This window comes from Cetorhinus maximus, unplaced genomic scaffold, assembly GCF_964194155.1.
Source record: "Cetorhinus maximus unplaced genomic scaffold, sCetMax3.hap1.1 HAP1_SCAFFOLD_110, whole genome shotgun sequence".
Taxonomy (NCBI): domain Eukaryota; kingdom Metazoa; phylum Chordata; class Chondrichthyes; order Lamniformes; family Cetorhinidae; genus Cetorhinus; species Cetorhinus maximus.
In genome coordinates this window covers 624,907-635,124 of record NW_027596121.1, presented here as the reverse complement: position 1 = coordinate 635,124, position 10,218 = coordinate 624,907, and positions in this window count along the sequence as shown.

The window sequence follows — 10,218 nt, the reverse complement described above, 5'->3', positions numbered from 1 at the left end:
AGGTTGTTGTTCAATTTATTGGTGTTATCAATGTTTTTTTTAAAACTTTTTTATATTTTTCAAAGCTGAGTTTGCACTTTTATTTGTTGGTGTTTTTCCATGTTGATGTTGTTGAACTTGTTGGTGTTTTTCAAAGTTGTGATTGTTGTTGAATTTTTTGATGTTTTTCATTGTTGAGGTTGTTGTTGAATTTGTTGGTGTTTTTCATTGTTGAGTTTTTTGTTGAATTTGTTGTTGTTTTTCAATGTTGAGGTTGTTGTTGAATTTTTTGGTGTTTTTGAATGTTGAGATTGTTGTTGAATTTTGTGATGTTTTTCATTGTTGAGGTTGTTGTAGAATTTTGTGATGTTTTTCATTGTTGAGGTAGTTGTTGAATTTATTGGTGATTTTAAATATTGAGGTTCTTGTTGAATTTATTGGTGTATTCAATGTTTTTCTTTGAATCATTTTGTTTTTTTCAAAGTTGACATTGCAGTTGAATTTTTTGGTGTTTTTCAAAGTTGAGGTTGTTGTTGAATTTTCTGGTGTTTTAATTGTTGAGTTTTGTGTTGAATTTGTTGGAGTTTTGGAATGTTGAGGTTGTTGTTGTATTTTTTGATGCTTTTCAATGTTGAGATTTTTGTCGAATTTGATGATTATTTTCAATTTTGAGTTTGTTGTTGAATTTTTTGGTGTTTTTCATTGTTGCGGTACTTGTTGAATTTCTTGGTGTCTTTCATTGTGGATGTTGTTGTTGAATTTTTGATGTTTTTCATTGCTGAGGTTGTTGTTGAATTTGTTGGTGATTTTCAATTTTGAGGTTGTTGTATTTATTGGTGTCATCAATGGTTTTTTTTGATCTTTTTTGTATTTTTCAAAGTTGAGGTTGTTGTTGAATTTGTTCGTGTTTTTCAAATTTGAGGTTGTTGAATTTGTTGCTGTTTTTCAAAGTTGAGGTTGTTGAATTTGTTGGTGTTTTTCAACGTTGAGGTTGTTGAATTTGTTGGTGTTTTTCAATGTTGAGGTTGTTGAATTTGTTGGTGTTTTTCAATGTTGAGGTTGTTGTTGAATTTTTTGGTGTTTTTCATTGTTGAGGTTGTTGTTGAATTTGTTGGTGATTTTCAATGTTGAGTTTGCTGTTGAAATTTTTGGTGTTTTTCATTGTTGAGGTTGTTGTTGAATTTGTTGGAGCTTTTCATTGTTGAGGTTGTTGTTGAATTTGTTGGAGTTTTTCAATGTTGAGGTTGTTGTTGAATTTTTTGGTGTTTTTGAATGTTGAGATTGTTGTTGAATTTTGTGATGTTTTTCATTGTTGAGGTTGTTCTGGAATTTTGTGATGTTTTTCATTGTTGAGGTAGTTGTTGAATTTATTGGTGATTTTAAATATTGAGGTTCTTGTTGAATTTATTGGTGTATTCAATGTTTTTCTTTGAATCATTTTGTTTTTTTCAAAGTTGACATTGCAGTTGAATTTTTTGGTGTTTTTCAAAGTTGAGGTTGTTGTTGAATTTTTTGGTGTTTTTCATTGCTGAGTTTTTTGTTGAATTTGTTGTTGTTTTTCAATGTTGAGGTTGTTGTTGAATTTTTTGGTGTTTTTCATTGCTGAGGTTGTTGTTGAATTTTTTGGTGTTTTTGAATGTTGAGGTTGTTGTTGAATTTTTTGGTGTTTTTCATTGTTGAGGTTGTTGTTGAATTTGTTGTTGTTTTTTAATGTTGAGGTTGTTGTTGAATTTTTTGGTGTTTTTCATTGTTGAGGTCGTTGTTGTTGAATTGTTTGCCTGTTTTCATTGTTGAGGTTGTTGATGAATTTGTAGGTGATTTTCAATATTGAGGTTGTTGTTCAATTTATTGGTGTTATCAATGTTTTTTTTAAAACTTTTTTATATTTTTCAAAGCTGAGTTTGCACTTTTATTTGTTGGTGTTTTTCCATGTTGATGTTGTTGAACTTGTTGGTGTTTTTCAAAGTTGTGATTGTTGTTGAATTTTTTGATGTTTTTCATTGTTGAGGTTGTTCTGGAATTTTGTGATGTTTTTCATTGTTGAGGTAGTTGTTGAATTTATTGGTGATTTTAAATATTGAGGTTCTTGTTGAATTTATTGGTGTATTCAATGTTTTTCTTTGAATCATTTTGTTTTTTTCAAAGTTGACATTGCAGTTGAATTATTTGGTGTTTTTCAAAGTTGAGGTTGTTGTTGAATTTTTTGGTGTTTTTCATTGCTGAGGTTGTTGTTGAATTTTTTGGTGTTTTTGAATGTTGAGGTTGTTGTTGAATTTTTTGGTGTTTTTCATTGTTGAGGTTGTTGTTGAATTTGTTGTTGTTTTTTAATGTTGAGGTTGTTGTTGAATTTTTTGGTGTTTTTCATTGCTGAGGTCGTTGTTGTTGAATTGTTTGCCTGTTTTCATTGTTGAGGTTGTTGATGAATTTGTAGGTGATTTTCAATATTGAGGTTGTTGTTCAATTTATTGGTGTTATCAATGTTTTTTTTAAAACTTTTTTGTATTTTTCAAAGTTGAGTTTGCACTTTAATTTGTTGGTGTTTTTCCATGTTGATGTTGTTGAACTTGTTGGTGTTTTTCAAAGTTGTGATTGTTGTTGAATGTTTGATGTTTTTCATTGTTGAGGTTGTTGTTGAATTTGTTGGTGTTTTTCATTGTTGAGTTTTTTGTTGAATTTGTTGTTGTTTTTCAATGCTGAGGTTGTTGTTGAATTTTTTGGTGTTTTTGAATGTTGAGATTGTTGTTGAATTTTGTGATGTTTTTCATTGTTGAGGTTGTTGTAGAATTTTGTGATGTTTTTCATTGTTGAGGTAGTTGTTGAATTTATTGGTGATTTTAAATATTGAGGTTCTTGTTGCATTTATTGGTGTATTCAATGTTTTTCTTTGAAGCATTTTGTTTTTTTCAAAGTTGAAATTGCAGTTGAATTTGTTGGTGTTTCTCCATGTTGAGGTTGTTGAATTTTTTGGTGTTTTTCAAAGTTGAGGTTGTTGTTGAATTTTTTGGTGTTTTTCATTGCTGAGTTTTTTGTTGAATTTGTTGTTGTTTTTCAATGTTGAGGTTGTTGTTGAATTTTTTGTTGTTTTTCATTGCTGAGGTTGTTGTTGAATTTTTTGGTGTTTTTGAATGTTGAGGTTGTTGTTGAATTTTTTGGTGTTTTTCATTGTTGAGGTTGTTGTTGAATTTGTTGTTGTTTTTCAATATTGAGGTTGTTGTTGAATTTTTTGGTGTTTTTCATTGTTGAGGTCGTTGTTGTTGAATTGTTTGCCTGTTTTCATTGCTGAGGTTGTTGTTGAATTTTTTGGTGTTTTTGAATGTTGAGGTTGTTGTTGAATTTTTTGGTGTTTTTCATTGTTGAGGTTGTTGTTGAATTTGTTGTTGTTTTTTAATGTTGAGGTTGTTGTTGAATTTTTTGGTGTTTTTCATTGTTGAGGTCGTTGTTGTTGAATTGTTTGCCTGTTTTCATTGTTGAGGTTGTTGATGAATTTGTAGGTGATTTTCAATATTGAGGTTGTTGTTCAATTTATTGGTGTTATCAATGTTTTTTTTAAAACTTTTTTATATTTTTCAAAGCTGAGTTTGCACTTTTATTTGTTGGTGTTTTTCCATGTTGATGTTGTTGAACTTGTTGGTGTTTTTCAAAGTTGTGATTGTTGTTGAATTTTTTGATGTTTTTCATTGTTGAGGTTGTTCTGGAATTTTGTGATGTTTTTCATTGTTGAGGTAGTTGTTGAATTTATTGGTGATTTTAAATATTGAGGTTCTTGTTGAATTTATTGGTGTATTCAATGTTTTTCTTTGAATCATTTTGTTTTTTTCAAAGTTGACATTGCAGTTGAATTATTTGGTGTTTTTCAAAGTTGAGGTTGTTGTTGAATTTTTTGGTGTTTTTCATTGCTGAGGTTGTTGTTGAATTTTTTGGTGTTTTTGAATGTTGAGGTTGTTGTTGAATTTTTTGGTGTTTTTCATTGTTGAGGTTGTTGTTGAATTTGTTGTTGTTTTTTAATGTTGAGGTTGTTGTTGAATTTTTTGGTGTTTTTCATTGCTGAGGTCGTTGTTGTTGAATTGTTTGCCTGTTTTCATTGTTGAGGTTGTTGATGAATTTGTAGGTGATTTTCAATATTGAGGTTGTTGTTCAATTTATTGGTGTTATCAATGTTTTTTTTAAAACTTTTTTGTATTTTTCAAAGTTGAGTTTGCACTTTAATTTGTTGGTGTTTTTCCATGTTGATGTTGTTGAACTTGTTGGTGTTTTTCAAAGTTGTGATTGTTGTTGAATGTTTGATGTTTTTCATTGTTGAGGTTGTTGTTGAATTTGTTGGTGTTTTTCATTGTTGAGTTTTTTGTTGAATTTGTTGTTGTTTTTCAATGCTGAGGTTGTTGTTGAATTTTTTGGTGTTTTTGAATGTTGAGATTGTTGTTGAATTTTGTGATGTTTTTCATTGTTGAGGTTGTTGTAGAATTTTGTGATGTTTTTCATTGTTGAGGTAGTTGTTGAATTTATTGGTGATTTTAAATATTGAGGTTCTTGTTGCATTTATTGGTGTATTCAATGTTTTTCTTTGAAGCATTTTGTTTTTATCAAAGTTGAAATTGCAGTTGAATTTGTTGGTGTTTCTCCATGTTGAGGTTGTTGAATTTTTTGGTGTTTTTCAAAGTTGAGGTTGTTGTTGAATTTTTTGGTGTTTTTCATTGCTGAGTTTTTTGTTGAATTTGTTGTTGTTTTTCAATGTTGAGGTTGTTGTTGAATTTTTTGTTGTTTTTCATTGCTGAGGTTGTTGTTGAATTTTTTGGTGTTTTTGAATGTTGAGGTTGTTGTTGAATTTTTTGGTGTTTTTCATTGTTGAGGTTGTTGTTGAATTTGTTGTTGTTTTTCAATATTGAGGTTGTTGTTGAATTTTTTGGTGTTTTTCATTGTTGAGGTCGTTGTTGTTGAATTGTTTGCCTGTTTTCATTGTTGAGGTTGTTGATGAATTTTTGGTGTTTTTCATTGTTGAGGTTGTTGTTGAATTCGTTGGAGTTTTTCATTGTTGAGGTTGTTGTTGAATTTGTTGGAGTTTTTCAATGTTGAGGTTGTTGTTGAATTTGTTGGTGTTATCCATGGTGTTTTTTGATCTTTTTTGTATTTTTCAAAGTTGAGGTTGCATTTGAATTTGTTGATGTTTTTCAATGTTGAGGTTGTTGAATTTGTTGGTGCTTTCCAAAGTTTAGGTTGTTGTTGAATTTTTTGGTGTTTTTCATTGTTGAGGTTTTTGTTGAATTTGTTGGTGTTTCTGAATGTTGACGTTGTTGTTGAATTTTTTGGTGCTTTTCATTGTTGAGGTTGTTGTTGAATTTGTTGTTGTTTTTTAATGTTGAGGTTGTTGTTGAATTTTTTGGTGTTTTTCATTGTTGAGGTCGTTGTTGTTGAATTGTTTGCCTGTTTTCATTGTTGAGGTTGTTGATGAATTTGTAGGTGATTTTCAATATTGAGGTTGTTGTTCAATTTATTGGTGTTATCAATGTTTTTTTTAAAACTTTTTTATATTTTTCAAAGCTGAGTTTGCACTTTTATTTGTTGGTGTTTTTCCATGTTGATGTTGTTGAACTTGTTGGTGTTTTTCAAAGTTGTGATTGTTGTTGAATTTTTTGATGTTTTTCATTGTTGAGGTTGTTCTGGAATTTTGTGATGTTTTTCATTGTTGAGGTAGTTGTTGAATTTATTGGTGATTTTAAATATTGAGGTTCTTGTTGAATTTATTGGTGTATTCAATGTTTTTCTTTGAATCATTTTGTTTTTTTCAAAGTTGACATTGCAGTTGAATTATTTGGTGTTTTTCAAAGTTGAGGTTGTTGTTGAATTTTTTGGTGTTTTTCATTGCTGAGGTTGTTGTTGAATTTTTTGGTGTTTTTGAATGTTGAGGTTGTTGTTGAATTTTTTGGTGTTTTTCATTGTTGAGGTTGTTGTTGAATTTGTTGTTGTTTTTTAATGTTGAGGTTGTTGTTGAATTTTTTGGTGTTTTTCATTGCTGAGGTCGTTGTTGTTGAATTGTTTGCCTGTTTTCATTGTTGAGGTTGTTGATGAATTTGTAGGTGATTTTCAATATTGAGGTTGTTGTTCAATTTATTGGTGTTATCAATGTTTTTTTTAAAACTTTTTTGTATTTTTCAAAGTTGAGTTTGCACTTTAATTTGTTGGTGTTTTTCCATGTTGATGTTGTTGAACTTGTTGGTGTTTTTCAAAGTTGTGATTGTTGTTGAATGTTTGATGTTTTTCATTGTTGAGGTTGTTGTTGAATTTGTTGGTGTTTTTCATTGTTGAGTTTTTTGTTGAATTTGTTGTTGTTTTTCAATGCTGAGGTTGTTGTTGAATTTTTTGGTGTTTTTGAATGTTGAGATTGTTGTTGAATTTTGTGATGTTTTTCATTGTTGAGGTTGTTGTAGAATTTTGTGATGTTTTTCATTGTTGAGGTAGTTGTTGAATTTATTGGTGATTTTAAATATTGAGGTTCTTGTTGCATTTATTGGTGTATTCAATGTTTTTCTTTGAAGCATTTTGTTTTTTTCAAAGTTGAAATTGCAGTTGAATTTGTTGGTGTTTCTCCATGTTGAGGTTGTTGAATTTTTTGGTGTTTTTCAAAGTTGAGGTTGTTGTTGAATTTTTTGGTGTTTTTCATTGCTGAGTTTTTTGTTGAATTTGTTGTTGTTTTTCAATGTTGAGGTTGTTGTTGAATTTTTTGTTGTTTTTCATTGCTGAGGTTGTTGTTGAATTTTTTGGTGTTTTTGAATGTTGAGGTTGTTGTTGAATTTTTTGGTGTTTTTCATTGTTGAGGTTGTTGTTGAATTTGTTGTTGTTTTTCAATATTGAGGTTGTTGTTGAATTTTTTGGTGTTTTTCATTGTTGAGGTCGTTGTTGTTGAATTGTTTGCCTGTTTTCATTGCTGAGGTTGTTGTTGAATTTTTTGGTGTTTTTGAATGTTGAGGTTGTTGTTGAATTTTTTGGTGTTTTTCATTGTTGAGGTTGTTGTTGAATTTGTTGTTGTTTTTTAATGTTGAGGTTGTTGTTGAATTTTTTGGTGTTTTTCATTGTTGAGGTCGTTGTTGTTGAATTGTTTGCCTGTTTTCATTGTTGAGGTTGTTGATGAATTTGTAGGTGATTTTCAATATTGAGGTTGTTGTTCAATTTATTGGTGTTATCAATGTTTTTTTTAAAACTTTTTTATATTTTTCAAAGCTGAGTTTGCACTTTTATTTGTTGGTGTTTTTCCATGTTGATGTTGTTGAACTTGTTGGTGTTTTTCAAAGTTGTGATTGTTGTTGAATTTTTTGATGTTTTTCATTGTTGAGGTTGTTCTGGAATTTTGTGATGTTTTTCATTGTTGAGGTAGTTGTTGAATTTATTGGTGATTTTAAATATTGAGGTTCTTGTTGAATTTATTGGTGTATTCAATGTTTTTCTTTGAATCATTTTGTTTTTTTCAAAGTTGACATTGCAGTTGAATTATTTGGTGTTTTTCAAAGTTGAGGTTGTTGTTGAATTTTTTGGTGTTTTTCATTGCTGAGGTTGTTGTTGAATTTTTTGGTGTTTTTGAATGTTGAGGTTGTTGTTGAATTTTTTGGTGTTTTTCATTGTTGAGGTTGTTGTTGAATTTGTTGTTGTTTTTTAATGTTGAGGTTGTTGTTGAATTTTTTGGTGTTTTTCATTGCTGAGGTCGTTGTTGTTGAATTGTTTGCCTGTTTTCATTGTTGAGGTTGTTGATGAATTTGTAGGTGATTTTCAATATTGAGGTTGTTGTTCAATTTATTGGTGTTATCAATGTTTTTTTTAAAACTTTTTTGTATTTTTCAAAGTTGAGTTTGCACTTTAATTTGTTGGTGTTTTTCCATGTTGATGTTGTTGAACTTGTTGGTGTTTTTCAAAGTTGTGATTGTTGTTGAATGTTTGATGTTTTTCATTGTTGAGGTTGTTGTTGAATTTGTTGGTGTTTTTCATTGTTGAGTTTTTTGTTGAATTTGTTGTTGTTTTTCAATGCTGAGGTTGTTGTTGAATTTTTTGGTGTTTTTGAATGTTGAGATTGTTGTTGAATTTTGTGATGTTTTTCATTGTTGAGGTTGTTGTAGAATTTTGTGATGTTTTTCATTGTTGAGGTAGTTGTTGAATTTATTGGTGATTTTAAATATTGAGGTTCTTGTTGCATTTATTGGTGTATTCAATGTTTTTCTTTGAAGCATTTTGTTTTTATCAAAGTTGAAATTGCAGTTGAATTTGTTGGTGTTTCTCCATGTTGAGGTTGTTGAATTTTTTGGTGTTTTTCAAAGTTGAGGTTGTTGTTGAATTTTTTGGTGTTTTTCATTGCTGAGTTTTTTGTTGAATTTGTTGTTGTTTTTCAATGTTGAGGTTGTTGTTGAATTTTTTGTTGTTTTTCATTGCTGAGGTTGTTGTTGAATTTTTTGGTGTTTTTGAATGTTGAGGTTGTTGTTGAATTTTTTGGTGTTTTTCATTGTTGAGGTTGTTGTTGAATTTGTTGTTGTTTTTCAATATTGAGGTTGTTGTTGAATTTTTTGGTGTTTTTCATTGTTGAGGTCGTTGTTGTTGAATTGTTTGCCTGTTTTCATTGTTGAGGTTGTTGATGAATTTTTGGTGTTTTTCATTGTTGAGGTTGTTGTTGAATTCGTTGGAGTTTTTCATTGTTGAGGTTGTTGTTGAATTTGTTGGAGTTTTTCAATGTTGAGGTTGTTGTTGAATTTGTTGGTGTTATCCATGGTGTTTTTTGATCTTTTTTGTATTTTTCAAAGTTGAGGTTGCATTTGAATTTGTTGATGTTTTTCAATGTTGAGGTTGTTGAATTTGTTGGTGCTTTCCAAAGTTTAGGTTGTTGTTGAATTTTTTGGTGTTTTTCATTGTTGAGGTTTTTGTTGAATTTGTTGGTGTTTCTGAATGTTGACGTTGTTGTTGAATTTTTTGGTGCTTTTCATTGTTGAGGTTGTTGTTGAATTTGTTGTTGTTTTTTAATGTTGAGGTTGTTGTTGAATTTTTTGGTGTTTTTCATTGTTGAGGTCGTTGTTGTTGAATTGTTTGCCTGTTTTCATTGTTGAGGTTGTTGATGAATTTGTAGGTGATTTTCAATATTGAGGTTGTTGTTCAATTTATTGGTGTTATCAATGTTTTTTTTAAAACTTTTTTATATTTTTCAAAGCTGAGTTTGCACTTTTATTTGTTGGTGTTTTTCCATGTTGATGTTGTTGAACTTGTTGGTGTTTTTCAAAGTTGTGATTGTTGTTGAATTTTTTGATGTTTTTCATTGTTGAGGTTGTTCTGGAATTTTGTGATGTTTTTCATTGTTGAGGTAGTTGTTGAATTTATTGGTGATTTTAAATATTGAGGTTCTTGTTGAATTTATTGGTGTATTCAATGTTTTTCTTTGAATCATTTTGTTTTTTTCAAAGTTGACATTGCAGTTGAATTATTTGGTGTTTTTCAAAGTTGAGGTTGTTGTTGAATTTTTTGGTGTTTTTCATTGCTGAGGTTGTTGTTGAATTTTTTGGTGTTTTTGAATGTTGAGGTTGTTGTTGAATTTTTTGGTGTTTTTCATTGTTGAGGTTGTTGTTGAATTTGTTGTTGTTTTTTAATGTTGAGGTTGTTGTTGAATTTTTTGGTGTTTTTCATTGCTGAGGTCGTTGTTGTTGAATTGTTTGCCTGTTTTCATTGTTGAGGTTGTTGATGAATTTGTAGGTGATTTTCAATATTGAGGTTGTTGTTCAATTTATTGGTGTTATCAATGTTTTTTTTAAAACTTTTTTGTATTTTTCAAAGTTGAGTTTGCACTTTAATTTGTTGGTGTTTTTCCATGTTGATGTTGTTGAACTTGTTGGTGTTTTTCAAAGTTGTGATTGTTGTTGAATGTTTGATGTTTTTCATTGTTGAGGTTGTTGTTGAATTTGTTGGTGTTTTTCATTGTTGAGTTTTTTGTTGAATTTGTTGTTGTTTTTCAATGCTGAGGTTGTTGTTGAATTTTTTGGTGTTTTTGAATGTTGAGATTGTTGTTGAATTTTGTGATGTTTTTCATTGTTGAGGTTGTTGTAGAATTTTGTGATGTTTTTCATTGTTGAGGTAGTTGTTGAATTTATTGGTGATTTTAAATATTGAGGTTCTTGTTGCATTTATTGGTGTATTCAATGTTTTTCTTTGAAGCATTTTGTTTTTTTCAAAGTTGAAATTGCAGTTGAATTTGTTGGTGTTTCTCCATGTTGAGGTTGTTGA